At 37.4% G+C, this 26,666-nt stretch overlaps 1 protein-coding gene and 1 long non-coding RNA gene across 4 annotated transcripts in view; one reads left to right on the top strand and one right to left on the bottom strand.

The window, feature by feature from the left end:
* Positions 1-26,666, top strand: part of KCNJ6 (potassium inwardly rectifying channel subfamily J member 6) — a 162,052-nt gene that overhangs the window by 59,122 nt on the left and 76,264 nt on the right. The gene's annotated exons all lie outside the window — the stretch shown is intronic.
* The window catches only part of LOC137859281 (uncharacterized), a 50,286-nt gene continuing 32,039 nt past the window's right edge, over positions 8,420-26,666 (bottom strand). Inside the window, exons 3-5 of one of the 2 annotated variants that reach the window (XR_011098221.1) lie at positions 26,561-26,647; positions 25,933-25,968; positions 8,420-23,348 (exon numbers count right to left, since the gene is read on the bottom strand). This is a non-coding gene — a long non-coding RNA (uncharacterized lncRNA). Of the gene's footprint in view, positions 26,648-26,666 lie in introns of both variants that reach the window. The other variant, XR_011098220.1, reaches the window with a different exon arrangement.

Genomic DNA, 26,666 nt, shown 5'->3' on the forward strand with positions numbered 1-26,666 from the left:
TGGTTCTGTCCAATTCCAAATCTATGTCCATAAATCTTCACGCAGCTCACAATCTATGCACAGAACAATATAAAGCTCTGTTCTACTACAATTGATTGTGAATGGCACACAGAGATGATTATGCTCCCAAATCATGATACTTTAAATTACTGCTTTAGTTCATTCACAAGAAACAGAATGATTGTCATCATCTGACAAATTTATCTTTGTCAAGCTGAGTCTACTATCTCTATATTGCAGGTTTCTTCTGTTGCTCCTAGGAACTTATGCAATGGAGTCACGTCACACATCATGAAGGGTTCACTTATCTAGCTGTAAATCAAAAAGACAACAAATAGCACAATTACTTGTCCTTAAAAGTGGTACATTTTTGTTGAGTTTAGAAAACCTATACTTTCACTTGACAGGTTTGGGAGGCAGTTTAAATATCTCATTCTGCTCCATTTTCTCATATTGTTTGAACAGTTATTTTAATGATAGGCAAAGAATAATATCCTCCAAAACCTACTGAAACATAGAATACCATATTGGAGTACATTTTCTTCCTTTTTTTTTTTTTTTTTTTTTAATAAGGCAGAAAAGATCTACAGACCTCCTGCTAAGTCAGTTTGTTTCCTATGGTATATTGCTCTCGCATGTATTTGAGTGTCTTTTTGGTGATAACATTTTTATTTAGGGGAGTATTACTATTTAAGGCGCAAGTAGCTCATGCTGTTGTACTAATTTGTGGGTGAATGTTGCATATTTTTAGTACCCATTCAATCACATGTGCTGTAATGTTTAAAAATGAATTCATGAAAAGCATGACACAAAACCCATTAAAGTGAAGCAAAAAAACTCCTACTGTTTCTCCTACATCCCTAATTTTATAAGGTGCTCATGATATTAACATGAAAAGGAAGGAAAGAGACTTATAAACTCATTTAAATGATTTCTTTACATGAGCAACTCCGAATAAGTAGAACTCTGCATTAAGGTACAACTCCCCACAACCACCAACCAGGGAGAGCAGTCCACACAATGGAAAGACTGACAATGTCAAAGTCATGAGCCTGTGATCAGTTTTGAAAACCCAGTGTTATCTTGGTTCATTCAGTGCCCTTGCAAAAGATCTTTTGGATTTTGCCGTGCACTTGATTGACATTCGCAAAACTTCCCAAGGCTGCTGACAACAACAACAACAAAAGCTTGCAGGTATAAGGAAAACATTATAAACAACCAAATTTAAAATTAACTTAAAATGGTATAATTTTAAAGTAAATTTCTTCAATTCAGAACAGCTTGCCTTTCTTCTGTTGTAGATCTGAACCATCTTAATTTACAACCATGTAAAAAAATGTTGGACAGGTAGACTGGTAGCAGAGCCTGAGTCAGGCTGTTGGCACACTTCTGTTTGCTGTTCAGAGACACCTGTTGACCTTTGAGCAGCTGGCTATGAAGAACATCAGTGTTCAATAGCTGAGTCTAGTCCTCTGAAATGCAGAAACATGAGGAAAAGGAGGCGGTGGGCTCCATAGCCAATTTCACAACCTGAATGTTTAACTACAAAGGATGAATCTTTTGGCCAAGAGTCTGATATAAAGCCCTGACAAAACGTTGTTGGGAGTGCAGGGCAGGTAACCATGGGCATTAGGTTTCATTTTGTGCAAGTGATTTCATAAAAGATGGTGTGTCGAGCATTTATATATGGGCCATTTGCAATAGGTATTAGTTCCTTCCTCAGACACCCCACTGATTAGAACTGGTTTGTTGACTCTTTCTGCCCCACTAGGACAGTCCAGTTCTCCATGAAATGTTTGATTCCCTCTGCGTTTTGGATGTTACAACTGTGAGAAAACCCTTCTCTTCTCCTTCCTTTCCTTCCTCCTCCCCACTTCCACTTCTGCTTCCAAATCCTTGACAGAAGAACTTGCAGACCTATTTCTTCCCACTCAATAGCAGAAGGTCTGGAAATACTTCTTAAATGCAGTTGAAATCGGTCAATAGTTTAAATATTTTAAAGTCATAACATTGAGGAATAAACAAAATCAATAGCAGCATATGTCTTAGAAAACTAGTTTAAAAATCCAAGGTATATTAAACTTGAGAAAGGCCTTTCCAGTAGTCCTTGCAATTGTTGTTGATTAATGAAGTTATCCTTTTTTCCATGGCATTAAACAAACAATCATAGTGGAAGAATTTAATAATTTAAGAATAAGATAAGGCCATAAACCAAGAGAATTATACAAAATTTATATTGTACAGAGAAAATATTGTACACAGAAAAGAAGTGCTGAGAATATGTACTTTAAAGTTCAGTAGTGCCATTAGGTGATGAGTCTTAATTTTAAGAAACTCTTTTCAAACATTCTTCGGAACAGAAGAGAGGTATACCACTGTGACAAAAGCAATGTTTTTCTTTAAAAAAAATAAAATACTCTGAGATGGGGGCTGGGGGGAATCTCATCTTTATCAAGAGATTATAATTTCAAATTAAGTCTGCATTGTGTGTTACTATAGAAACTCCCATTTTGTGACATGTTTATGGGAAAAAAAAAAAAGTCAAAAATTGCATCTTAATGAATGTGGATCACACATAAGCTTCCTCAATATAGCAAAATAAAAAAGAAGTTTCTAGCAGAAAATGAATAACTACCCAAAATAAGGTGAGCTAATTAAGGTCATGGGGAAAGGACATTAAATCCTGAAGTGACATATGTCATGTTCATTTTTCAACACTTGTCTCCGCCTCACAGATTATGTATTAGATACTGCGGGAGTCTGATGGATTGAGAGGCTTGTTGCCATGGCAATATTTGCTGCTTTGCTGGTATTCCCTACAGAAAGTAAAGGATTTTTTTTTCTACTCAGTTAGACAAATTGGCTATATATAGCAAGAGATGTTGGAGAACTGAAACAGCAGAATCTGGTGGGGGCAGGCTGGGGGAAGGACTGACATTTATAAGTTTAAGGAATCACAATAGACCATATATCTTTGAGGAGTGAGGAAGGTTGCTGAAAGAAAGAAAGAGGGAAGGAAGAGACATGGGAGAGAGGGAAGGAGAAAAGGAGAGAAGGAGGGGAAAATGATTATACATTCATAATATATCTTGCTTTTAGGGGCCAGGAAGCCAGAAAAGGAGAATAGGTACTGTTGCCTAAGAGGAAGCTACAACTGCTGTTTTACTGTGCTTGAGATGGTTTATAGCTTCAGGGAGAGCTAAAAGGTAAAAAAAAAAACTCTCAAATGGGCAAAGAAACAATGGAATTGCTTACCACTGAAATTGTCAGTATAAATCACAATTTGAGCTCCATATATAAGCCTCCTTATTCTTTCTGTTCCTTTTTTTTTTTTTTTTAATCTTTGCTCACAGCATTTTTAAAGCAAGGTGTTGATACAATTTCCACCCTCCACTTGGCACAGTGAAAGCAAATGTGTTTCAGTCAGATGTTAGGGAGTACTGTCTCTTATGTATGGTTCTGTCTGTTGCTTAGAGGTGTAGGAAGAGTGTGACAATGTGGTTTCATTTTAATATTAGCCCATCTCAGCCAAGTATCTACAGATTACTGCAGAAAAGGAGAAAAAAAAAAAAAAAGGAAGAAAAATGGCTGGTTCTTTTCTTCCTCTTTTCCACTCTTATCCCTTTTATACACAGAAGTGCACCAAGCAATCTACAGTATTTGCCTTGAGGCTTAGAAAAAAACACTATTCCAATAAGACTGATCAGGCAGCTCTAACTGTCTTTATTGCTAATTCACTTGCAGTACCCCTATCCACTGTTTCTTCTTCCCTTTCATGGCAGACATCCATTACAGTTTTTAATTTTTAGAGTATCAGATGCATATAGTGGCCTGTAGAAAAGATGATCTATGGCAGATCATTAATACAATCCTTGCCCTGGAGAGTTCACATGTACTAGAAAGAAGACCAAAATGAAGAATGTGTACATGTATTTCAGTGACCAATACTGATGGGTAGTTTCATGACTATGGTTCATCCTGAGGAAACCCACTTTTAAGGGGTGCCAGGTGAAGAGACAGAGAGAAGAGCAGACCTATAACAGGGCTCTGATTTCTTGTGCATTCTGAAAAGCGTAAGAAGCTTTAATTTAATAATAGAAAGGAAAAGTGCTAGCAGAGACACAGAAAAAAACTGGGAACATGCTTGCAACAGTGAACAATGGAGGGGGATGTGAGAGTATATGTTTGCAGAGGGGAGGAAGGGGAAATCTGAGCATCAGATTTACAGTGTGTATCAGTCTATGTATATTATACAGAATGTATATTACTGCAGCTTTAGTAATATGATTAGATAGAAAAGATGTACAGGATCATGATAGAAACACTTAACACATAGTGAGGAAAAGCAGGGGGAGTTAAAGGTGGTACTGAAATGACGAAATGCTATGGAAACAAAAGGAACAGAGCCCTCTGTTCACACCAAAGACTAGAACTGGAAATGAAGGCAAAAGAGGGTTTTTGAAAGGGAGGAGCAGAGCACAAAATCCTTTCTTAGACATGCTAAGGTTCAGCCGTCAGACCTTAGCAGAAACAAAACAGAAATCAGAGAATTAATTATAGTTCAGTAAAAACAGAGAAAAGTTGGAAGAGGGAAGAGAAAAGATAGAATCTTAATGTCTTATGTTCACCTGTATAACCTCACACAATTCCCACATTCTTTGAGAGTACCGGTACTAGAAGACATGTCCTCACATAACTCACCATTCAAAACAACCACAAAGAGACGTAGAGGATGATGAATAAGTATCAGAAGTAGAGAGACTATTGGGACAGATGGAACATGTTAGTGGGATTGGGGCTGAGTGAGCAATGGGTAACAGGACAGGTAGAGGCAAGTTCCTATCACCAGCAAATATATTTAACCCACGCAGTTATCAGAGGTTGCTGTGGGAAGAAGGAGTTAAATCGTCGTTGTTGTAGTTGTTGGTTTCATTTGGTGTTTTTTTTTTTTTTTTTTTGTCTTTTCCTGTGTGGAATGATGTTTCTTTAAAAATAACCCCTGCACTATAAATGCTAATACGCAGTATGTTAAAGAATAAAACATAGTAGAATCAACAAAAGTGAATGAGAGACAGTTTAAAAATAAATAAATAAATAAATAAATAAATAAATGAACAAAAAGGGGAGAGAAAATTAAAACTCAATGATGTCAGTGATCCAAAGAGAAAGAACAAGAGACCTGAGATTCAGAAAGTCTTCTCTTGACTGTTCTCTCTGAACTTCTCTCTGAACAGAAAATTCATTACAGATCTACAGAAACATAGAAGGGATTGATGAACTCTGTTGCTAGAACAAACAAATGAAAGATACTATTCGCAACCTGAACATGAGCAGTTTCAGAAGAGTTGCACAAGTGAATGCTTTATAGATGTGGTAGAAAAAGAAAGTTAGGGTTGTCAGAGGTGAGCTGTGTCTATCTAGAAATCTTTTGTCATAGTTAGCCTCTCTATGATTAACACTTAGAATGCCAGAAGTATTAACTACCGTCATTAATTAGCATCATATCATTAACCATAGTAAATAACATCATATTAACTGCCTAATCTTCATTATGTTGCTGAAATCTTAGGCATGAACAGTGAGGATCTCAAGTGCATGGCTACAAGGCTGCCAAGATAGAAAATTAAAAAAATATAAAATACAATACAATACAATAAAATGACCAGAACAAAGATCTGGATAGGATACGCAGCATCAGGCATTCCCAAGGTGGCAACAGAACAGATGTGGTGCTTTAGCGTTTGTCTCCCACCAGCAGTGAGGAAGCTATTAGAGAATCGTCTGTTATTGATTCACACTGCTTAGAATCCATTTATACTGGCTGGTTTTGGAGCCATTATAATTTACAGTCTGTCATGTAAATTGTTCTTTGTCTGTGAAATATTGATCTATTAGATATACATGCCATGCATGCACAGTGAACACATGGACTCAAAATCCTTGGGGATTTTGCTTTTTAAACAACAGATTATTGCCTACATTCACTAACTACTTCTATGAGCAGCTCAGTAATTTCAGGTTTTAATGTCCTCTTTAACCCTCTTTCCACATAATCAGAGGTAATATTTGATGAACTAGGGATTAGAGACCTGAGGGTTTTTTCATTTAAAATAATGTTATTTTTATGTGCACAAAATATTTCTTAAATACCTTAATAGATATATACACACATATATGCACAGATTTATGTTTATATGAATGTATACGTGTCTTACACAAATTTTGATTAGATAGTTTAGTTCAGAGGAGATGGTGGTGGAATGACTGCTTGGGTGGGAATTTGTTTTGGTTTAAAACCTTACATTGCCAGTAACATAAAAGAGAAACTGTTTACAGTTGGATCTGTAAATGACAGTGATGTATGAGAATAGCAGGTAAAAGCAATTTGGTCTATACATATTCTATACCCATCAGTCTGCAGTGAAAGACTTGAAGCAGCTGTGGTTTCAGAGTGCTTTCAAGCTAGGAATAGCCAGACTTATCATGCCCGGACAACCTTCAGCTCACAACACCTGCTCATGCATTTCCTCCTGGGTTGTCCTGTGGGGCTTTCAACACTGCGTCAAAGTACTTTGCAGAAAATAAAAGAAGTTATTGCTGTCTTCACCTTGCAGGCAGAAATTGAGACTGGAGCTCAGAATTACCTGCCAAAGACCTCTAGAGAAATCAGAGAGAAGGGTTACCACTAATGATGTCCCAGGTCCCAGTCCTGCCTTCCCAGTTGGCTTTCTTCTAAAGAAGCTAAACTTTAGCAGTGTCAGGTGCAAAAGGTTGGTAACCAAGATTAAAAACAAAATCTCCAGGTCTCAACTGAGCACCCAGGAAATGAAGAGTGTGTGGTTTTAATGACAGCCAACCAGAATTTTAATTAAGTATTTCTGTAACCTTTCAAATAGGAGAATTAGATGAGAGTTGGGGACCGAGAACTAAATAGTCTTCTCATTACAATGTCATCCTTTTTACACAAGTGGATTTTATGAGTGAAAGAGAAATTAGATCTACAACCAGCCAACTTTTTCATCGGATAGGCCTTACACACCCACTAAATTCTATTCCTTCTGCAGATGGAGATTTCTCCAGGGAAAATAAAAATAAATAAATAAATATTTAGAGACTATATTATTGATTACATATGTCCTAACTTTCCTAACTTTTTGGCTTTAAAAAGATCTTTTAATACAGTTGCTTTTGAATACTAGCTCTTCTTTTTAGAAGGGAGAGGAAACTGTCTACCATTGTACCATGACAGGATATACATGGGATGCATGTGTACGCCCCAGGAGCAGCAAGCTAAAATACAGATCCCATACTAGTGCAGCAGATTCCCTTGTAAGGCACAGAAATAACTGCTTGAATGGCAGAAGGCAGCTCTCATCTTGCTTAAACCAAGCACTAGAGAAACAAAATCTACTAAAATAGCAATGTCTGTGTTAAACATGTACTAGTGGCTTTGCTACATGATCAGGTTAGTCAAGTGGAAAGAGGCACAGTTTGCTCTGAAACGCAGTGCCGATGGGTTTGATGGGCAAAGACGTTGCTAAAGCTGCAATCTGATTCTGCTGCTAGCTCTGACCCATCCCATGAATGAATAAGACTAACTTTCAGAAAGAAAGAAAGAAAGAAAGAAAGAGAGAAAGAAAGCATCAAGCCACCTCAGCATGACAGATATCTGCACCTCATTGTAGAGATGAAGGAGGCTGTCAGAACTCTCTGCACTTGTTGTGGTGGCAGGTGTTCATTGCACTACAATCACATTCAAAGAAGATTCATATTCTCTTCTTTCTTTTTTTTTTTTTTTTTGGTAAAACTTCTGGGCTACTTCCACCCATGGGTCTTAGAAAACTGAAGAAACTGGTCCTCATAAACCGAGAGAAATCTGTATGGCAGTTGGTTGTGGTTAAAATGCCTCTTTGGGATTTAACATCAAAAAAAAAGTGAGCTGGCAGTATATTTGGCTTTGCACATCATGTGAAAGTCATCTAAGAGAATCACTGGGAATATATTATCACAGATACAGTGGAGAGATATTTTAATTTTTCATCTCTAACTGCCTGTAAGACATGTAGTAGACCACTTATTCCTCACAGCAAGTTGGGCAACAGCAGTCCATTTCCACATATGAAAATAAGCATTAGCAAAACACCAAAAAATTCAAGCATAAAAGAGCTACTTGATTTACCAAGCATTTCACATTCACTCAAAAAAAAAAAAAAAAAGTAAACCAGTTTACTATTTAATTGAAATGAACATACATAAATTCCCCCAAATCAGTTAAACCAGTTTCAAAAAGATATGAGGATCTGCTCTCTTCATGACTTCTCCTGAGGAGGGATGCGGCAGAAAGTACTTGTCTTTAGAATACAAGGTTCTCACAATGTTCATGGTAAAATCCAACTATTCAAAAATTATGACCTGTACCCTGTTTCCCTCTAAAAATCCAACATACTAATGTATTTTTATTTTGGATTTGAATTAATGAAGCAGACTTCTTTATGTACTATGGAGAGAGCAATAAGAATTTCATCTAAAAATGATCTTGAAATATGGTCACACAATGGACTAAGAAAACAGCCTTTCAGGAAGCTGAGTTTCAATGTTTTTTTTCCTATTTAACAGAAAATGATAGATCTGGAGTCACTCCAAGTGCACATACATATACAGGTTTTGAAATAGAAATTAAAAGAAATCAATTAGTTCATCTATAACATCTATTCCTACAAAGCAAAATATGTATTTTGTTTTATTTTTCCCAAAATAATTGAAAGTATTAAAATGGATTGCTATCCTTTAGCACCATCTTGAGAACAAAGTGACAAAGATCATACAGTTTATTTTACTGCAGTAGTCATTTCTCCTATAGCAGCATAGAAAACTGATGGGTAAATCCTTGTTCTCTCTTCCTGTAATCATTACTTCACATTATTTTACATTCTCCCCTCTAAATACATCGCAATAGCAGAGAGTTATGTCACTGAAGGTTATTATTTGCTATTAGTTTCATTATATAAGCAATACAGTTTAGAAAATGATAGAAAGCTCTGCAGCTACATTGACAACACCTTAATGAATTGTCATTTTAAGATATATTCTAACTAGCTTTGATGGAAGGCAGTACACAAAAGTTATGACCTGAGTTTTTAAAGCTTTTAAATATTATGAAGACTATAAAAACATAACAAGCAGGAATTGCTTCTCTGTTCCTTATGCAATTATTTATTCCATCTTCATAATATAAATAAAATGTTCCTTGAAAAATCCATCTTAAGTATTATTAAATTAATATTATTAATATTATTAGAGCCTTTTCCTAGAAATAGCTAGCAAAAGCATTAATTTCAGCTCCCTTAATGAATTAGAAACAAAAGGTCATGAAAAAGGAAATAAACAGTTAAATGGAAAAAACTATATAAATCTCTTATCTTCAAAGTGTACCAAGAATCAATCTTAAGGAGTGTTTACAGAAACCTAGGGTCACATTTGTGTGACACACACATAGGTGTGCACACATTAAAGTAGACAGATTTAACAAATTTTCTAAACATTCACATGCATTACTTCATATATCTGAGGTTGCTAGGGATCTGACATTAACAAAATTAATAATGTATTAACTGAAATTCACTTCATGTGTATTTTAGTAAAATTGTATAGGTAATATTTCAAATCAATGTTGTCTGAGAGATTTTAAGCTTCTGTCCTGACAAAATGGTTGTGCAAATACAAATGCAATGGATAAAGCCAGGAGCAGCTCAGAGGGACACCTTCAAGCTTTCACTAACAAAACTGCCAGTGTATCTAATCTTTGTGGTCCTGTATTCCTAACAGTCATGCAGATCCTGGTTCTCTCACAAACATGCAACAAAGAGCAATCAATTACTGTGACTTTGCAGGTCGTTTCAGCATTTCTGATCTGTTATTATTTCCCAGTAGCACAACCTAACAGAATGTAAGCTGGACAGCAGCAGGCAGCTTGTGATTCTCAGAGACCAAAGATGTAATTGTGAGAACCACCAAAGAGGTCATCTCATCTCAGCATGAGAAGTTATAGGAAGTTGTGTGCACAGATTCTTTGTTCAGCCTAATAAGCCCATCACAATACTTTGTGAAGACAAAGTGAACAAGTGACTTCTTTCCCACCATGCCTTCTTGTCTTGTTCTGCTCCCACTAGCAGAACAGGTTATCATTACTCATATCATAGGGTAGCTTGGAAGCATGGCACCAATGCTCTAACAACTGAGGTGCCTGAGGAAAAACAGGTCTTCTCTGATAGCTTTCCATCTGTCTGTGTTCCCTAACAGGCTTCTGCACCAAGGAAGCCCACAGAGTTTTATTACATGCCCACACTATTTAATAAGGACAAGCGCAGGGATTACATTTGGCTTATGAGGCCTTTTGCACTTGTCTGAGAACATACAAACTGAGTCATCACCATTTTCCTCTTTTAGTGTTTTCTAGACAGGAGGTGGTCATATCTCCTACCACTATGTAGAACTTGGTATGAATGCCTCACCCTCTGAGGACAGCCACTCTGTCCCCTGTGTCTTGTCCTTGCTCCACTTACTGAGAATTCCCAACCATACCACACACAAGAGGGGGAGTGAAAAGGCCAGGAGAATACTCTATCTCCCTATGCTGCTATCAAAAGTATAGCATGTTAAAAAAAAAAAAAAAAAAAAAAGATTCTGGGATTCTGGTGACAGCATTATTGACGTCAGTAGTGAGTAAAAACCTAGAGTTCTTCCAAAATAATCTACCTGAAAATAAACCCCAGACAAAATTGAAAAATGAGCATTCACTTCAGCTAAAGTCACATATCAGATAAAAGGTGTTTCTTGAATCAAAGGTTCTTCAGTATCTTTTGTGAAGCTTATAAATAAGGAGCTAAAAGTCTAGCAAAAGCCTCTTTGCTCCCATTCTTCCCAAGGACATCTTGGTTTTGGAGCTCAATACTGTGAAGGCATGAGCAGATTTTTGGTTTCCGTAGTGGCAGTTACTGATGCTGAAGCCAGTGAAACAGCATGTCAGAATCTGTGATACTTCATATTCCAAGGTCAGAACTTTAATCTGTGAGCAAAAGGCAGAAAATAAAAGTATGTATAAATTAAAAAATAATAACTAATCACAGAAAATTATCATTTTAAGGGTTCCCCTGGATATATAACATACAGTTCCCAGATCCAGAAGGCCAAAATTCCCCTGCAAGGAAAAAACACTGTGCATCCGACTCTGCTACCTTCTAAATACTCTTAAACCATTTGCAGCAGTGATGATTCCTGGGTGCAAAGAGGCTGATGCACACAGACATCTTTGTCTTTTGACCCTGCCCAGAGACCACTTCTATCTAGCGTACAAACTAAGCTAGTTCAAGGCAAGTCTTCTAGTTGAACAGTACTTGTACATACTACAAACAGTGAATAGAAAGCTATTTAAGAAAAAAGAAAAAGGAGTGTTTTTAACAATCCATTGTATATGGAGGAGTAAACAAAGCAAAACATCATACAATGTTTGTGCAAATGAACAACATACATGCATTGAGTACTGCAACATTTCACATTACAATCATAATGACTCTGAGTTGCCTGAATTTTTGCTTTAAAAAATACATTTGCATTTTCCCCTAGGCTAAAATAACCAACTGCAGGCTGGCTTTTGGTATGGCAGTTTTCATGTGCAAGTTCTAATAAAGCCTTGGGAAAAGTCCATAGCATAAATTCACCTGTTTATGAGACTCTTAATGGTATTTCAACAGTCATAATATTGTGATTGCTTTAAACTGTGTCAGTAGTTACCTAGTTTAAACTAATTGCTACAGTCCTAATAAAATAGTTTAATACAGAGGTTTAGAATGAATAGCCTTCCTAGCCAAACAGACAAATGTCCACATACCTGCTGCAATAGACTTTTGGACATCTTGTCACACTGGATTGTTGAATACAAATGCAGAACTAAAAGTTAAAATCTGAAATCTGACTTTTGCATTAGAACTAAAATAAATCATCAGTTGTTGTAGAAGTGAGTGTAGGGAAGTAAAGCAGATGTTGTCAGTGTGAAGGAACGCACCCTCTTATTAAGGGTGTCTACTAATGCTTACCCTTTTTTACCCTTTTATCTATGTGTAACTTGTTATATAATTATATTACATTCATCTGCAATGTAGTCCTCTTTGATAGAAAAACCTGCCATCTGGAGAAATGAAGGTCATGTAAAATCACAGCTCTATTTATCAGAAATTAACCAAGAAAGCGTCAATACAATTTTTATCTGATAAGCCATTATAGGCATTTTACTGATTCCAGTATTCCAGGACAGACTCATGTCCAATGCTCAGGTCCTGATCATGCAACAAGCTTAAATGACATGGGTGGACCATTGTACTTTGTTGCTGAACTGGAGCCTCAGGATATATCTGCAGTGCAGTCCCCGCTGTGACGAGAGCTTGTGCAAGCATTCAACGCTAGTTTTAAACCAGCTGGCATGGACCTGCCTAGCAGTAAAAGAGCATCAGATTGGAAGTTCACACTGAGCAAAATCTGCTTAGTAAAGTTACAGCTCTGGCACAGGGTAACAATACCTCGTTTTTGGAAAAGTGAGGATGCTCCCAAATGTTTCTGTAGAGGTTGGCCAGAGAGACTCTGCCCAGAGATCTGCTAGGCAGCTCTCCAGTCACTGCAACTCACAGTGTGCCTTTTTAAGGCAAAAATATCAGCAGTCTCCGTGACATTTCAGGCTCAGTCATACCTAGTCATTAAAGAACTGAATATTTATTCAGCTGGTTAGTCTAGACTGAGCACTGTCAGCTGCTTTCCCTTTCAGTTGCAGTTAACGCAGGTCAGCCCATGGGGTTTTGTGGATCATCCTATGAAGCTACAAGAGTCTCTTCACTGACCCACTGGTACCTCAACCAGACATTCCAGATCCTTCAGGTCCCTTCCCCAGAACCATCTGCCTTACTTAATGCTGTAGCAGATCAGGATTAGAGGTAACCTCATAACTGCACCAGAAGTTTTGCAAGGTCATCTCTCTCTCTCTTTCTCTCTGTGCAGTGGTTTAAGTAAACTCAATGCTCTGAAAAGTTCGCACTCTCACAGATTTGACATAATCATAAGCAGCAATATAACTTGCTTGAAAAGCTGTCTGATAAGGAGCATATAACCTGAAAAAAAAAAAATAATTAAAAAAAAATATATATATATATATGTCCCTGCCGTAGGGCACAGGATCAGTGAAAAAAGCACTTAAGAAACTCAGAGCAAGAGATAATTTAGCAGTGAAGTACCAGAGCTTCATTTCTTATGCTATTCATTGGTTATTAACTCATTTCTTGCAGACATACCAGATTTTCTGCCTATTTTACACTGAAGTTACATACACAGTGTAACTATTTCATTCCTATCAACTGAAAAATCAAATGCAGTACTACAGTAAACTGAAGACAGTCAGCTAACCTGGGAGAAATTCATATCTGCTTCAAGAATGAGTCAAAAGCAGTTAACCTACTTAGTTCCATTAAAGCCTCAAAAACAAATTGAAATGGGGAAAAATATGCCCAGCCTTATGCAACTCCGTGTATTTGGATTAACTTTCCCCGTAAATACCTAAAGTAGTGGTTATCTGTCTCATAAAGATATATTTCCTTTGAGACATAACAAGAGTTCCTGTAAAGCTGGTCTTGAAACAAAATGTGTAAGCTGGCCACTTTTATGTGAATCAATATTGGAGGATGAAGTCACACACAATCATTTCATGAGGATCTGAAAGGTCCCTCAAAAAAGAAGAGAACAAAGTGGTACAAAGATATACATGTATATAGCTTCTGGGTCTTTTATTGTCCAGATGTGAGGACACAACAGAAGAATAGAGAGAATGAATTCAAGCTTCAGGCAGATGAATAATCCCAACACAGCAGAACAGAACAGAAGGCACTCGTGGGCAAACCCAACTTAATGCATGAAGAAAGGAAGACACATGAAGACATCCTCTAACTGGTCGCAAGCCAGTTTCCTAATTAGTAGTGTAAGATGAAGGGATGATTAGTATGACTATTGTCGGCAGTGACTGTATAAAACTCTCCCAGGCATTGACCAACAATAGTCACATTTGAGATACTACCTGCTATCCAGCCTTGGAGACATCAATTAATTATGCACTGCAGCAGTCTCAGGGCATACACATTATTTTCATCCACATTATCAATGCTGAAAAAACATCATAAAATTTTACAGGGATTTTGAGTTTTATATATTTTATTCTTCCACTTTTCAGTAATCTCATCACCAGTGCCTCCTCAGAGACTCCAGTAATTTCATTTCCACATATATAAAAGGTATAACAATGCTGATTTGTCTTTAAATAACTTTACTACAGACATGATATATTATGTATACATATGCAAGAAAAATATTTACATACTTTTAAAGAGTTCAGTGACCAAATTTCTTCCATGTATTTGAAAATCATTCCAACTATATAACAATGCATCGTGTGCATATTTTTTAGGTATTTCTACATGTGAAAGCTCCTCAAGCCAAGGAATTCACTGGTTAAAGACAAATACATTAATAATAAAATAATAATAATAATAATAATAATAATAATAATAATAATAATAATAATAATAGAAGACAGAATATAAAGACCCTACAAGTTGAAGCTTCTGAGATCAGGTCAAGTTTTATTTAAATGTGCAAAGGGTAAAATAATCAGTTCATGTATTCCATAAGCAACCTGAACTTTCAATTCCATATATCATTTATACAACAAATTTATTGCAATGATCAGGTAATAATAATTACATTTTTAAGTGATCTTTTAAATGCCAGGTAAAAGCACAATGAGAAGCTCAATGAATGTTTCAGCAAAAATGTGCCTTGGCCAGTTTGTTCTGCTATCTACTGGGAACGTAAGCAGTCTACTAGACCTCTGGTATGACAACTGATGTTACCACAGGGCAATACAGGGTGGATTAAGGACAGAATTATTTCCAGTTTTAACTCTCGGAATGAGTCAAGCTCTTCATACTACTTAGCATTTGTATTTGCTTAGTTTTAATAATACATCTTCAGTTGTTTGGGGGCAAAAAGAAAATAGCCAATTTGCTAGGAATGTTTGGGCAATGAGAATTCAATTGATTTGATTTTTGTTATTTAAAGGCATTGCCACATAATATTTGAGCTCCTCTGAAACATTAATTTTACCTTCCCATAGGACTGCAACATGAGGCGGTGTTGTTCCCTGAGGTGAAAGCACAGGCCTATATTTTCAAAAAGTCTGAGCTGAGCTGTGATGCATTGCAGCAGAAATGTGGCTGTTCAAAGGGAACTACAAAATCCAAATCCCCCGGCGTCAATGGACATGTGCCAGAAATTATTATTATTATTATTAATAATAATAATAATATGATTATAAGACTTGCTAGAGATCCCAAGGGAAGTCTATGAAAATACTAGGAACAGATTTCCTGGGTTCTTTACCTTGGGCACAAATTAAGTCTTCTTCTCAGACACATTGTAGTATAAATCTAACTAAAGTTAACAGAAATACCCTGTCACCCTTAGAGCTCATTGCTAGCTCCTCAAATAGCGTAAATATGCCAGTTAGCCTGAGAGGAAATCTAGTCTCATTTACACACTTTGCACAGGAAACCAATACAGTATTAATCACTTCAGCATAATCCTGTTATTCAGCTCACAAGTGAGGAATGGGCTGCTATGTTTTGCCTTCAGCAGCTTTACCTTTCATCGAATTTGGAAATAAGAAGCTGGTAGAATGGATTTCTGCCTATGAAGATGGTGCCTTCTCCATATATACTACCCAGTGTCAGGTAAATTTTTGCAGCTTTACAGGCAAAACTGCTTTTCTTTTACAAAGTCTGGTTGCTCATGTGCTAGAGATGACTTACTGTTTGGCATCTGGGTATGATGAGCTCTCCCCTGAACAGCAGCCTGGTGTCTGTTTGACCTCTAAGCTGGGAATGAAAATTTCCAGTACACACTTAGTTCAGAAGCATTATTTTACTTTTCATGACTGGCGCATGCACACCAACTGTTCTCTTGTTTGCGTCCATGCTCATTTGCAGTGCATATTCCAAGTGGGTACATTTCTATGCATATTTTCAGCAGAGGTAGATCTCAGACAGAAGGGTAAAGGCAAAGGGGAATCACAGTTCCCTAGTATGAAATACATTAACTGGCTTCCTGACAGAGAGAGTCCAAGGCTCCTCACATGCCTTGCAGATCCCCTTGGACCAGGGGTGCAGAATTCTGTATTATTTGTGCTAGGAAAGGCCCTCATCAATGTGCCGAACTGTCATTAACTAATCAGTGAGCAGCAAATACAGAGTAGTTTATCTTACTTCAGTAGGAAATGCCCCAGAGTGAATCTTTCATTGAATTCCCAAAGACTGCTTAGGTACAGGGAGGATTTTTCAGTGTGCTGTGAACTCCTTTGCACAGAGTAACTATTTTGAGGACAACTCAGAAATAGCACTGAGAATTCTCAGGATGCAGACAATACAGATCCATGTCAGCTGGCTGTCATTTTGACAAGTAGATGGCATGTCGGGAGAATCTGGAGCTTTTCTCGTTCTCCCTCAGGCATGCGCACATAAAGCCTAACCACCTTTACTCTACAGTGCTAGAAGAACAATGCAGTATTTTAAGAGCCCACGTTTGTCTGTTACTGTCAGCTCATAGTAAAAAATACTTCTGAAGGAAATCAAGGGTTTTTTTGCTAGATGGAACTGTGTGCTTGGCAGCTGGGTGAAATGTGTCACTCATACAAGGAGAGTTATCAGTCTCTTGAAGTACCACAGTAGCACTAAGGCAAAGACAAGAAGAGATCCATATCAGACTTTGCCCTGAAGCACCTTATGATGTTTGGCAGAGCAGCTCCAGCAGTGGAAAGGGTGGTCATGAAATGCAAATATATTTGAACTCTAAAATGCAGTCCCAGATATACCAAAGAACTTGATGATTTCTCTAAAGTGGACATAAAATACAGCGTATGCTCTTGCTTTTTACTGGTAATAGTATCAGTATATGCTATTTTATTTTATTTCTGTACTCTGAACTGTTGAATTAAATGCATCTTGTACCTGTTGTTACCAGGAAATGTAATACACGTATGCATACGAATAAATAGATGCAGGTATAGATATACATGGATAGATATGCATGAATGCCTCTCCACCTTACCCCCCACTCCCAGTTATTTAGCATAGAACTAGAAACAGAAACCAAATGACTGTAACTTGCTCCCTCCAAAAGAATAGCCAGGGAGAGCCCTGCACTCCCAAATTCCTTATGCAAGAGATGTTAAGAAAACTTCAGATCCCTGGGAGACTTATCTAATTGTTATTCCTGAAGCACTGAGAATGATTCAGCCAGTCAGAAAAAAGTCCTTAGAAACAAAATGCAACTATCACGTTTTGTTTTTTCTTCATAGTCTTTGTGACACTTCTCAGTACTTTGCCTGCTGTTTCAGAGAAATTAAAAAACGCTGTGCCATCTGATCAAGAGTGTTCTTTCTTCCTTTGTCCACCTTCCAAAATACAATTACTCCTCTGGGGAGGTAGATTATCCTCATCTATTTGAGTGTCATACGATACTCATATGCAGATCAGTAACTCACTCACAGGGGTTTTTAGTGTCTTGTTTTCATAACTATCACTGAAATCCTTTCTAAGCCTGCCACATCAAAATACACCATCTTTCATTAAATGTCATTTGGATTGTGTCATCAAGAAGGCACTTCTATTAATTTGCATTTTTTAGTTAAAGCATACATGCACATGTATTCGTTCTTCCTTACGCTTGTATTCCTTATGGTCTTGCGGCAATAGCTTGGTCTGAAAGCTTCTCAGACTCTCTACCAAATTCTACAGTGGCAGCACTGGAGCCCACACTTGTAGGAATTGCTTCATGAAATGAGCTAACTCTCACTCAACACGATACAAGAGCCAACAAATGAGAATTGAATCTCTAGTCCCTTAGGTCTATCATTCCTTTACTAGAATCAATTCTACTCACGTTCCTGTCTCCATAAAATATGGACAAACAGAAAAATTTATTGTAGCACCATCAAGCACTGGAAATGTTGGAAAAGATACACGTTTTTCTTATTAAGCAATTTAATTTAATATTTTTCTTGCAGTAATGCAAGCTGTTTCCCTCTACCTGAAATAGTCCAGGAAACATTTTAGGAAACAGCAGAATAATCAGTGACACCATCTAACTCCCAATGCTGTCAGGAAGCTTTTCTTCTGGGGCTTCTGCATAAGTTAGTTTAGGTGTCCAATTTAAATTCACTGAACTAGGCAGCCTTGGAGGAGATCCTATGTCCCCAGCTTCCTCCAGAAAGAAGATGGGGAGATTGGTATTCTCTAAAAAAAAAAAAAAAAAAAAAAAAAAAAAACATCAGATTGACTATTTGTGAAGGAATAAATGGATTTACAAAAGTAAAGAGAATTCATTTCATTCCTGTAATATCTGTCAGAAATTCTTCCTCATTGAAAACCTGTAGTAAAAGTGCAAGAGACAGCAATGTTTCAGATAATGTCCCAAGCAGGTCACCCACACAAGCAAGCAACCTGGGTGGTTTGGGAGTATGCATGTGTCCTTATGCACAGTACGGGTTAGTTGTAGGCTTGGGTTTGCTTCTGTCAACCTTACAAGTAAAAATAAAAATTTTTAAAACCCACCTTCACCTTCCAAATCAAAAACCAGTGAATTCTGAAAAATGTGGACAAGTAAAAATAGTGCCTATAGTTTACTCTTTACTAGGTGGGACATTTAGAGGCATGTCTACATGCTTTCATTGTCCAGTCATTTATTTTTATTGTCATTTATTGTGACAGAAAAAGGAGCTACAAGTTGGAAGACAACAAAAGAAAGAAGTCAAGTAGTTACATCTAATGCAACTAAGCTCCTTTACTAATTATTTAAAAATAAAATTAAAAAAAAAGAGTTGGCTTCTAAGGGCCTTAGTAAGTTTTCAAAATATAGTTTGTTTTGATAGAATAACAGCACATGTGAGCTCCATTTGTTGGGATTTTCTCATTGTTAGAAACACTAAAAATGAGGAACACTAAGTAAAAATTGAAACATGCCTAACAGAGAGGGTCTGTCATGCCATGGGACCCACAGCTTGTCTAGCAAGCCTCATGACCCTTTGAACTATATGTACACCTTACCTTCAATAAACTGTCTCTGAGCATCTGTTTGTTCAACTAATGATCATAAGGAAATAAGATTATGTTATTCTAGGAATTGTAATATTTTAAAGATAGTGGCCCAGCTCAGTAAGTCTTCCTGCTTGGAGTTTGTATCTAAGCAGAGAATATCATGGCATATTGCTGTTTTCCTCCTCCACCAATGGACTTCCATGCATTGCTCTCCTGACTTAGAAGGCAGCTTCCTTCTTGATTCTATATTAGGCTTTTTGTCTTGATGAATGTGATCAAAAGATGAATGTGATCAGCAACAAGAAAAGGGTCAATGAAGGACTTGCAGACACATCAGCAACTAGTTAGCAGAATCACTGACTTCTACCATCCTTGCGGTTGACTGTAGACTGTGAAGGGAAAGCCTGTGAGGGAAGTTCCACCTGTTGTAGGAAGCTTATAGAGAAAGAAATATAGCAGTGGAACTAAAAGAGCCTGTGGATTGTGTAGTGAACTCAGCTGACAAGATCTTCACAACGTGTCATATTCTAGTGGTGCTGAATATGGATTATAATAGAAAAACAACCTTTAAAAAAACTCTGAAAAAATACCTCTGTTAAAATTCTCTTGGTTACTTATAATGTTTTAAAGTTTTGCAGTGCATCACATATGTACCAAAGTGAGATAAGAAGTATTTCTATTCCTGTTCATATATAACATCACCTTCCACATAACAGAGAAGTCTTATGAAGAAAGCTTGGTGGTGAGAACTCACCTTAATAATGCAGAGGGAGATGTACCAATTGTTAAGACTCCAACACCATGAAACATCCATGTGTTTCACTTTCCTTGTAGTCTTTTTCTGAAGAGACCTTTAAAAAGGCTTTCAGGAGTTTTGCAGCCTGCTGGCTGAACCCGTCATTATTCATTAGAATCGGATTCTTTCATGTGAAAACACTTCAGAACTTCTTTATAACTCTAACTACTTCAGGGAGAAGAACAAAGTGTGACATTCTTTGGGTGACATACATTGCATCAGGACATAACTGTCTTGCTGTGTATAGCTATGGAGTCATTTTTAATAATACAGTTTGCATTACAGCTTGATGCAGAGTTCTCAGTGTTAAGGGAGAAGACATAAAACTGACACAACATCAGTTCCTTAAATTATCTTCCCCCTTAGTAAGGAAGAGTATTTTGTGACTATCACCTATTCCTGTTACATTGGGATTTCAGAAAAGAGTCCCTTCCTCTGTGTTTGTCACCCAGCCACTTTATACTAAATACATTGCTTGCACATATGATGCATATTTAAAAAGTGAAAGGTTAAGTATCTGATTTCTGTGCACATGAGCTTGGTCTGGAGTCCATATGATATCTGGTAAGTAGACAGAACATTAGTTGCAGCAAACTATTTCCTTTAGTGTCCAAGCCTGAAGGAAGGCTTACTCAATGAGGCAAACAAAAGGGCCAGGCAAAAGATTAAAGTGTTGATTTATAAGCTACTTCAGCTGTTTGGGAACTGATATTTTGTTCAAGGCATATCTAACATCACCAGTAGGAAATGCAATGGCCCTGATCCTGTGCCATTAGCCATGCTCTCAGGCAGGAGCTAACTTGATTCTGATAGACCTTTGCTTCCCTACACTGATCTCTAATGAAGGATTGAAGCTGAGACCATCCCCTACAGCTTCACAATATTTATTATCAGAAGGCAAGCACCCTTTTTCAGATTCTCCAAGTTTAATAGTATCTAGAAGAGGATTCTTTAGCTTGGAGAAGATGAGTGGCCCATCCCTTGGGGCCAAAGTATGGCAGCTTGCTCAGAGTCTCAAACATCACTCAGAAAACAATGAAGAAAACCAAGATATAAAGCTAGGAGAATGTAATTTTTTTGCCAGACAAGTGAAAATGTAAAAGCGATTGTCCAATGTGTGATGCCAGACACTTATTTGGCCTATCAGAATTCTGCAAGAATATCCTGGCCATGTAAATTCCTGCTCTGGTGTCTGAGAGAAAGCTGTGGGAATATGGACATTTACAGTCTCTAGAACGAAAGATATGCTTGACCATCTCAAAACAGTTCTTTTGGACAGATGCTTCCCCATTTCGAATTAAATGTTACAGCTGTGAGAGATGCAGCGGGAAGACTGACATCTGTTTCCAAGGCTTTTTTTTTTCTTTTACATTTACTCACCTGTATCCATTCATATGCATCATATAATTTCTCTGTCCCAAGTAAGGGGACCACTGAAGAGCAGAAAGGAACAATTAAGACCAAGAGTTATAGCCCTGGGCTCTGGACTCCAGGGAAGGGACAGAAGATCTCTTAAAGAACTATTCCCTCTTTTGCAATCCTTAGACCCATTACTGGAGAGGAAGTAAGGTCTGACCCCAGGCTGTAAGCGTGCATGTGAAATCAATCCAAACTGGTATGTGCTCTGTCATCACCTATGCAATACTCTCTTATGCAGATTTTGTCTTCTTGAAGAAAGAAACCTTTCTTTTCCCTGAGGAAAAAGAGTCTAAAGTGTTTGATACAATGAAAGGGCTTCCATTTCATCTGTTTCAGGATTACTAGTGCATTGAGACAGTAAATGACTTAAAATTATAACTTACAGAAAATAACTTACAAAAAAAAAAAGTTTAACTCTGAGAGTGCTAAGTGCTGACCTGGGAGAAAATCATTTAGCTCTTGTGTGCTGTTGTCTTGTTGGTTCCAAGCTCTGCCCTATAAACAGGAAACTTAGTGCAGTTGCCTTTGAAATTAAACAGCTATATCAGATTTAGCAGTCTGGAACTACAAGAAAGCGCCAGTCAAATAGCTTAAATTATTCACATTCTGCACTTGCTCCCTTCTTTCTCCTTCCTCATTTTCCTCCAAATGATGAAAAGCTCTGCTGCAGTTTGTGTCATGGAGTATCAAGCAAATTTTCTTATGTTCTGCAGGTATCAGTCATCATACATCTGAGCAACTTAAAAATGACTGTTACAGTGTGATCTAAGCTGCCCCAGAGAAATAGATCATTAGGTGCAACAAAACACATTTTTGACAATGATAGTCATTAAAGTATTAAAAAGAGCAGAGAGAGCTTTTTCTAAATCTGCAGCTAGTCCCCTAGGCCTGGTAAATTTCTCCCTTCTGCACTATGCATCCATCCCTCTTGACCAGCCAATAAGTTCACCCAGAGCAGGCCAGCCTTGCTGCACATCACATCTTCAGCTCCTTTCATTTGACAATCAGAGGAAGTCAAATGTGCCCTAGGAGTACATGCAAGCAATAAACTTCACAGGAAAATATGTTACAACAGAGTCTCTCTCTTGTGCTACTAGTACACACATAAAATTTTTGTTCTCATTATTCCTTACAGACATGGTTCTTTCGATTGTTAACCAAAATATATATTTCAACAGTTGTCATTGTGGATGAGAAACTGATAAGTTCCATCAAGATAAAAAATTCTCAAGCCAACTACAGAACAAAATTCTTGCTGTCCTCAGAAACAAGTAAAACTAATATGTAAATTCTTATGTGATCCACCAAGAAGATGATGAACTGTCAAAATAACACAAAACAAAATCTTATTAAAGAAATAGGAGCTATCAGTGACAACTTCTCATTGGCAACAGAATCATCAAGCGAACAGAGCAACATTCCTGCCAGGCACAATATGGCAGAAGAGGCGTCAGAAAACTTTCTAAGGAAATCAAATGATATTTGACATACAGAAAGTGTGAGACCCATAGTGATACTTCACTCTTACCCGGCACAGTCTTCCTTAACATAGTTCTTTCCACAAAACTGGGTCCCTATGAAGTCCTCTAAAGGAACAGAAACCAACAGCGTCCATCCCATACCCATATGAACTAAGCCTGTAGTTAAACTCTTATTGCAGGACAATTCTGCACAAACCTTCAAATTACATCTGAAAGTATGAAAGATATGTTCTCTTCCTTCAAATGGTACTTGTATCTTCTGTTAACATGTAATGGCAAGGTACCTTCTGCTACAATGGTGAATGTACTTCAAAACTAGAAAATTACCAAATACTGTTTTATCAGAAGTTGAAAGTATCAAAACCCCATTTCCTCACTAGCAGTGTATTTTTCAGTCTGAATCTTCTGACCACCACCTCCTTCATCTTTCCCAATTCCTTGGACAGTCTTCCATCTGGGTACCATAAAAACCTGCAGGCAACCAATGAGATAATCAATTCAGTTTTATTTCCTCTTGCACTACTACAGGCTTCTGCCAACATGAAGCTGCCTAGGTCTTGCCTTCCCCCTTCTCCTATTTTACTGCAGGGTAGTTCCAGAAGGGAAAGGTCCCTGCAGGGCACTCTGCAGTACAGTTTGCTCTATGTGTGGTAAGTAATATTTGTGCTATGCATTATTTGAGTTAAGTGAAAGAAAAGGGAGAGAAAAAGCTACACCCCACTCCATATTCAGTAATGTAAGTGACCTTAAACAACCTGTTCATGAAAAGACCCATGATGTCTTAAGTTGTAGCTTCCCTGGAAAAACAGGATGCAGCCTCTTTTTTTTTGTTTGTTTCCTTTGTAAAATAGGGAATAGATACTTTTCCCAAGAAAAACAAATCATTATAATTTCATTTTCTGCCACACATTTTTTAATTTAGTCTGTTGGCAACCACAAAAGCAAATGAGGAGAATGCAAAGCTCTCACTAGCATGCCATCACGAGACCATGCTCCCTGAGTGACAGCACTGTGGGAAGCCTGAAAGTGCAAGAGCAGCCTAAATCCCTTAAACATTTTGAAAAGGTGCTATAATTGAATCTGCTTCATTAAAAAGGGCAACCATTAGAAGAGCAAAGCCACATTTATGAAGCCTTGGGCATTTTCTTACATTGATTAAATACTGTTTAATGTCTGAAAATGACAGGGGAAAAAATCAGGAAAGCCCAAAGGAGTGAAGCGAGTCAGCATGGCAAATAAATCTGCAGTGATTCTTGCACAGAAAACAGAGTTATTTTTATAGGAAAACGACAAGGAGCAATATGCAGACCCATTAGGAAAATTCTAGCATCTGTCTATTCATCCTAATTAAAAGTATTAAATGCATTCAGCACATGTAACAATAGCTTATTATCATCATCTCTCCCATTTCTGTTAAGAGAAAAGAAAACTCACTTCTTATGGCAATTTGTATTCTAACTCAATGTCCCATCACATGAAATTTTTCACTTCATTCTTCTTCACATGTTCCCTGAATATTTGCCATATTTACATATCAACACACCTTACACATCAAAAAATCATTTTCTTCCTTCAGAATAATTCCTATCAGACAGAAGCAATTAATGCATAAGTAAAAAGAATGAAATGCAAAGCTAATGGCAAACTTACCTGTTAATCTGGTAGCTTTGTTTTTGTTAGGTATCTTGAGGATAAATGCAGTGTGACTACTCATTTAAATATTCTTTGTGGGTATATCTTGAAAATTTGAATTCTGGCTTTTGCACATTGTCTAGATTGAACTCATTATTGTTTAGAACAATTTTTAGAATGTTAATCCTGCTCTGAATAAACTGAATAATAAAACACCCCCGCAAGTGTTGTTAAGAAAGTCAGCTGCACTGACAGTACCCTTCCTCTCTGAAGAAGACCTCATTGCATTTCCAGAAGGCCTGGTTACGGGAATCCACTCTCAGCTACTCCCTGTCAGAAGGCAGTTCAAAGGATCATGAAGGAAAGGTTGGGATCAGTTAATTTAGGAGTACAGTAAAGACATGGAAATTGGATTTTCCACTCTAACTTGGTGATTTATTCATAATTTGAAACAGCTGAGTTGTAAAATCTATGAAGCTATCAGAAAAGATAATGGTTACTAGCATTAAGGAGTGAGAAAATGTGACATAGCTATTTGCCCAGGGGCAAGTAAATATTGGGGCTTCCTTTCCTAAGCTTTAATGTAGCAGCCAGGCAAATACAGAGAGTTGTGGACTTCAGACAAAACATTTTACTGGATGTGGCAGGGAGGAAAGAAGAGAAATTAGGAAATGTGTTTATTCAGAAAAACTTCATATTCCCACTCCTTGAGTATATACATTATGGAAGAACATTTAATTACTCAGCAATACTATTTTTTCTTTCTATGGGTCCTGTCTAATTCAGTGCACAGATATGTATAATGTTCACTTGACTGGAAGATATTCAGTATTTTGTTTTACCCTTGTTGTTAATGTGGCTTTACGCTGTCTCTTGCAAACCCACAGCTCAGCAAACAGAATTACTGACTTTCTCATGGGTTTTGCTACAGTGCCACAGTAAGACAAAAGAAAACTGACAGAAATTTGCACTATGTTGCAGAGGCTGACCTTAGTAATAGACTGTGTGGAATGATGGATAATTGAGCCAGGCTTGAAAGCATGGCAGAAAAAAAAAAAAGAAATGGCTGTAGATAATTACTTTATGTTATTAAAGAATGTATCTCTTTCTCAGTTAACACCCAGGCCCAATTAATGGCTCAATTATATTCTAAAATAATTGGTTACATTACACTAAAACCATGTATTTTTTGTATCCTCTTCCCTCCTCTCACTAAATATATTTTTTCTCCCTATGTCAAGAATAAATTGGGCAATGATCCTGCAACCCTTTTTGTTCATGTTGGCCCCTGCATCCATGTCAACCTGAATTCACCAAGTCATGAGAGAGTGCAAGGCTAGGAGATCATGCTACCTATGCAGGGTAGATTATAAAACCAAAGCTCTTAGACCTATGCTAGTCATACATAGCTTTAGACACCTACCTGAGGAGGCTGCATTAGAAGAAACATGGTCATCTTCTGTAGAGAAAGGAAAGGAGACAATACAATAAAAGATTATCCAGTCATATAGGCCATATCATCCCTGGATGGTACTGAACTCTTTCATTTGACAATACGAGGGGCCTGTGAACAGTAAAATCTAAAATTAAGTGTTTTAGCTATGGTATCCATATTTAGGCAACATCCAGGCAAGCAGTAGTCTAGAAAATACTGAGGATAAATACTGAATCCTTCACTCTGTAACTAGATATACATATTCTGACAAGCATTTCTGCGCTGTAAATGATAACAGTATGAAATCATGTTCCAAACCAAGTCAGAGTGTGCTTGGCCATGGCTGTACTCTGCATATCCCAATCCTTCAGCTAGCTTGCATTATCTTCATATTAACAGTATATCACGTAAAACATCAGGATGCCATATGCCATCAGATACCAATATATGAGGAAAATTACATAGCAAAACCACAACAAAATGTAGATATTTCCTCTTTGATCAAGCCTGGTGAAGGAATGGTGAAGGAATAAGACTAGACTACATAACTGCAGCTCTCCTGCTAAAAGCAAGAGTCAAAGCACATGAAGAGCATGCAGAAGTCACCCTGTCTCACCTTAAGATAATTCTCACAGACTGGTTTCTTGTATCTTACAAATCCATCCAGGGTCTTGCTTCCACTGTAGCATTTTTAGGCTGAGGACTGGTAACAAAGACAGCAA

This window comes from Anas acuta, chromosome 1, assembly GCF_963932015.1.
Source record: "Anas acuta chromosome 1, bAnaAcu1.1, whole genome shotgun sequence".
Taxonomy (NCBI): domain Eukaryota; kingdom Metazoa; phylum Chordata; class Aves; order Anseriformes; family Anatidae; genus Anas; species Anas acuta.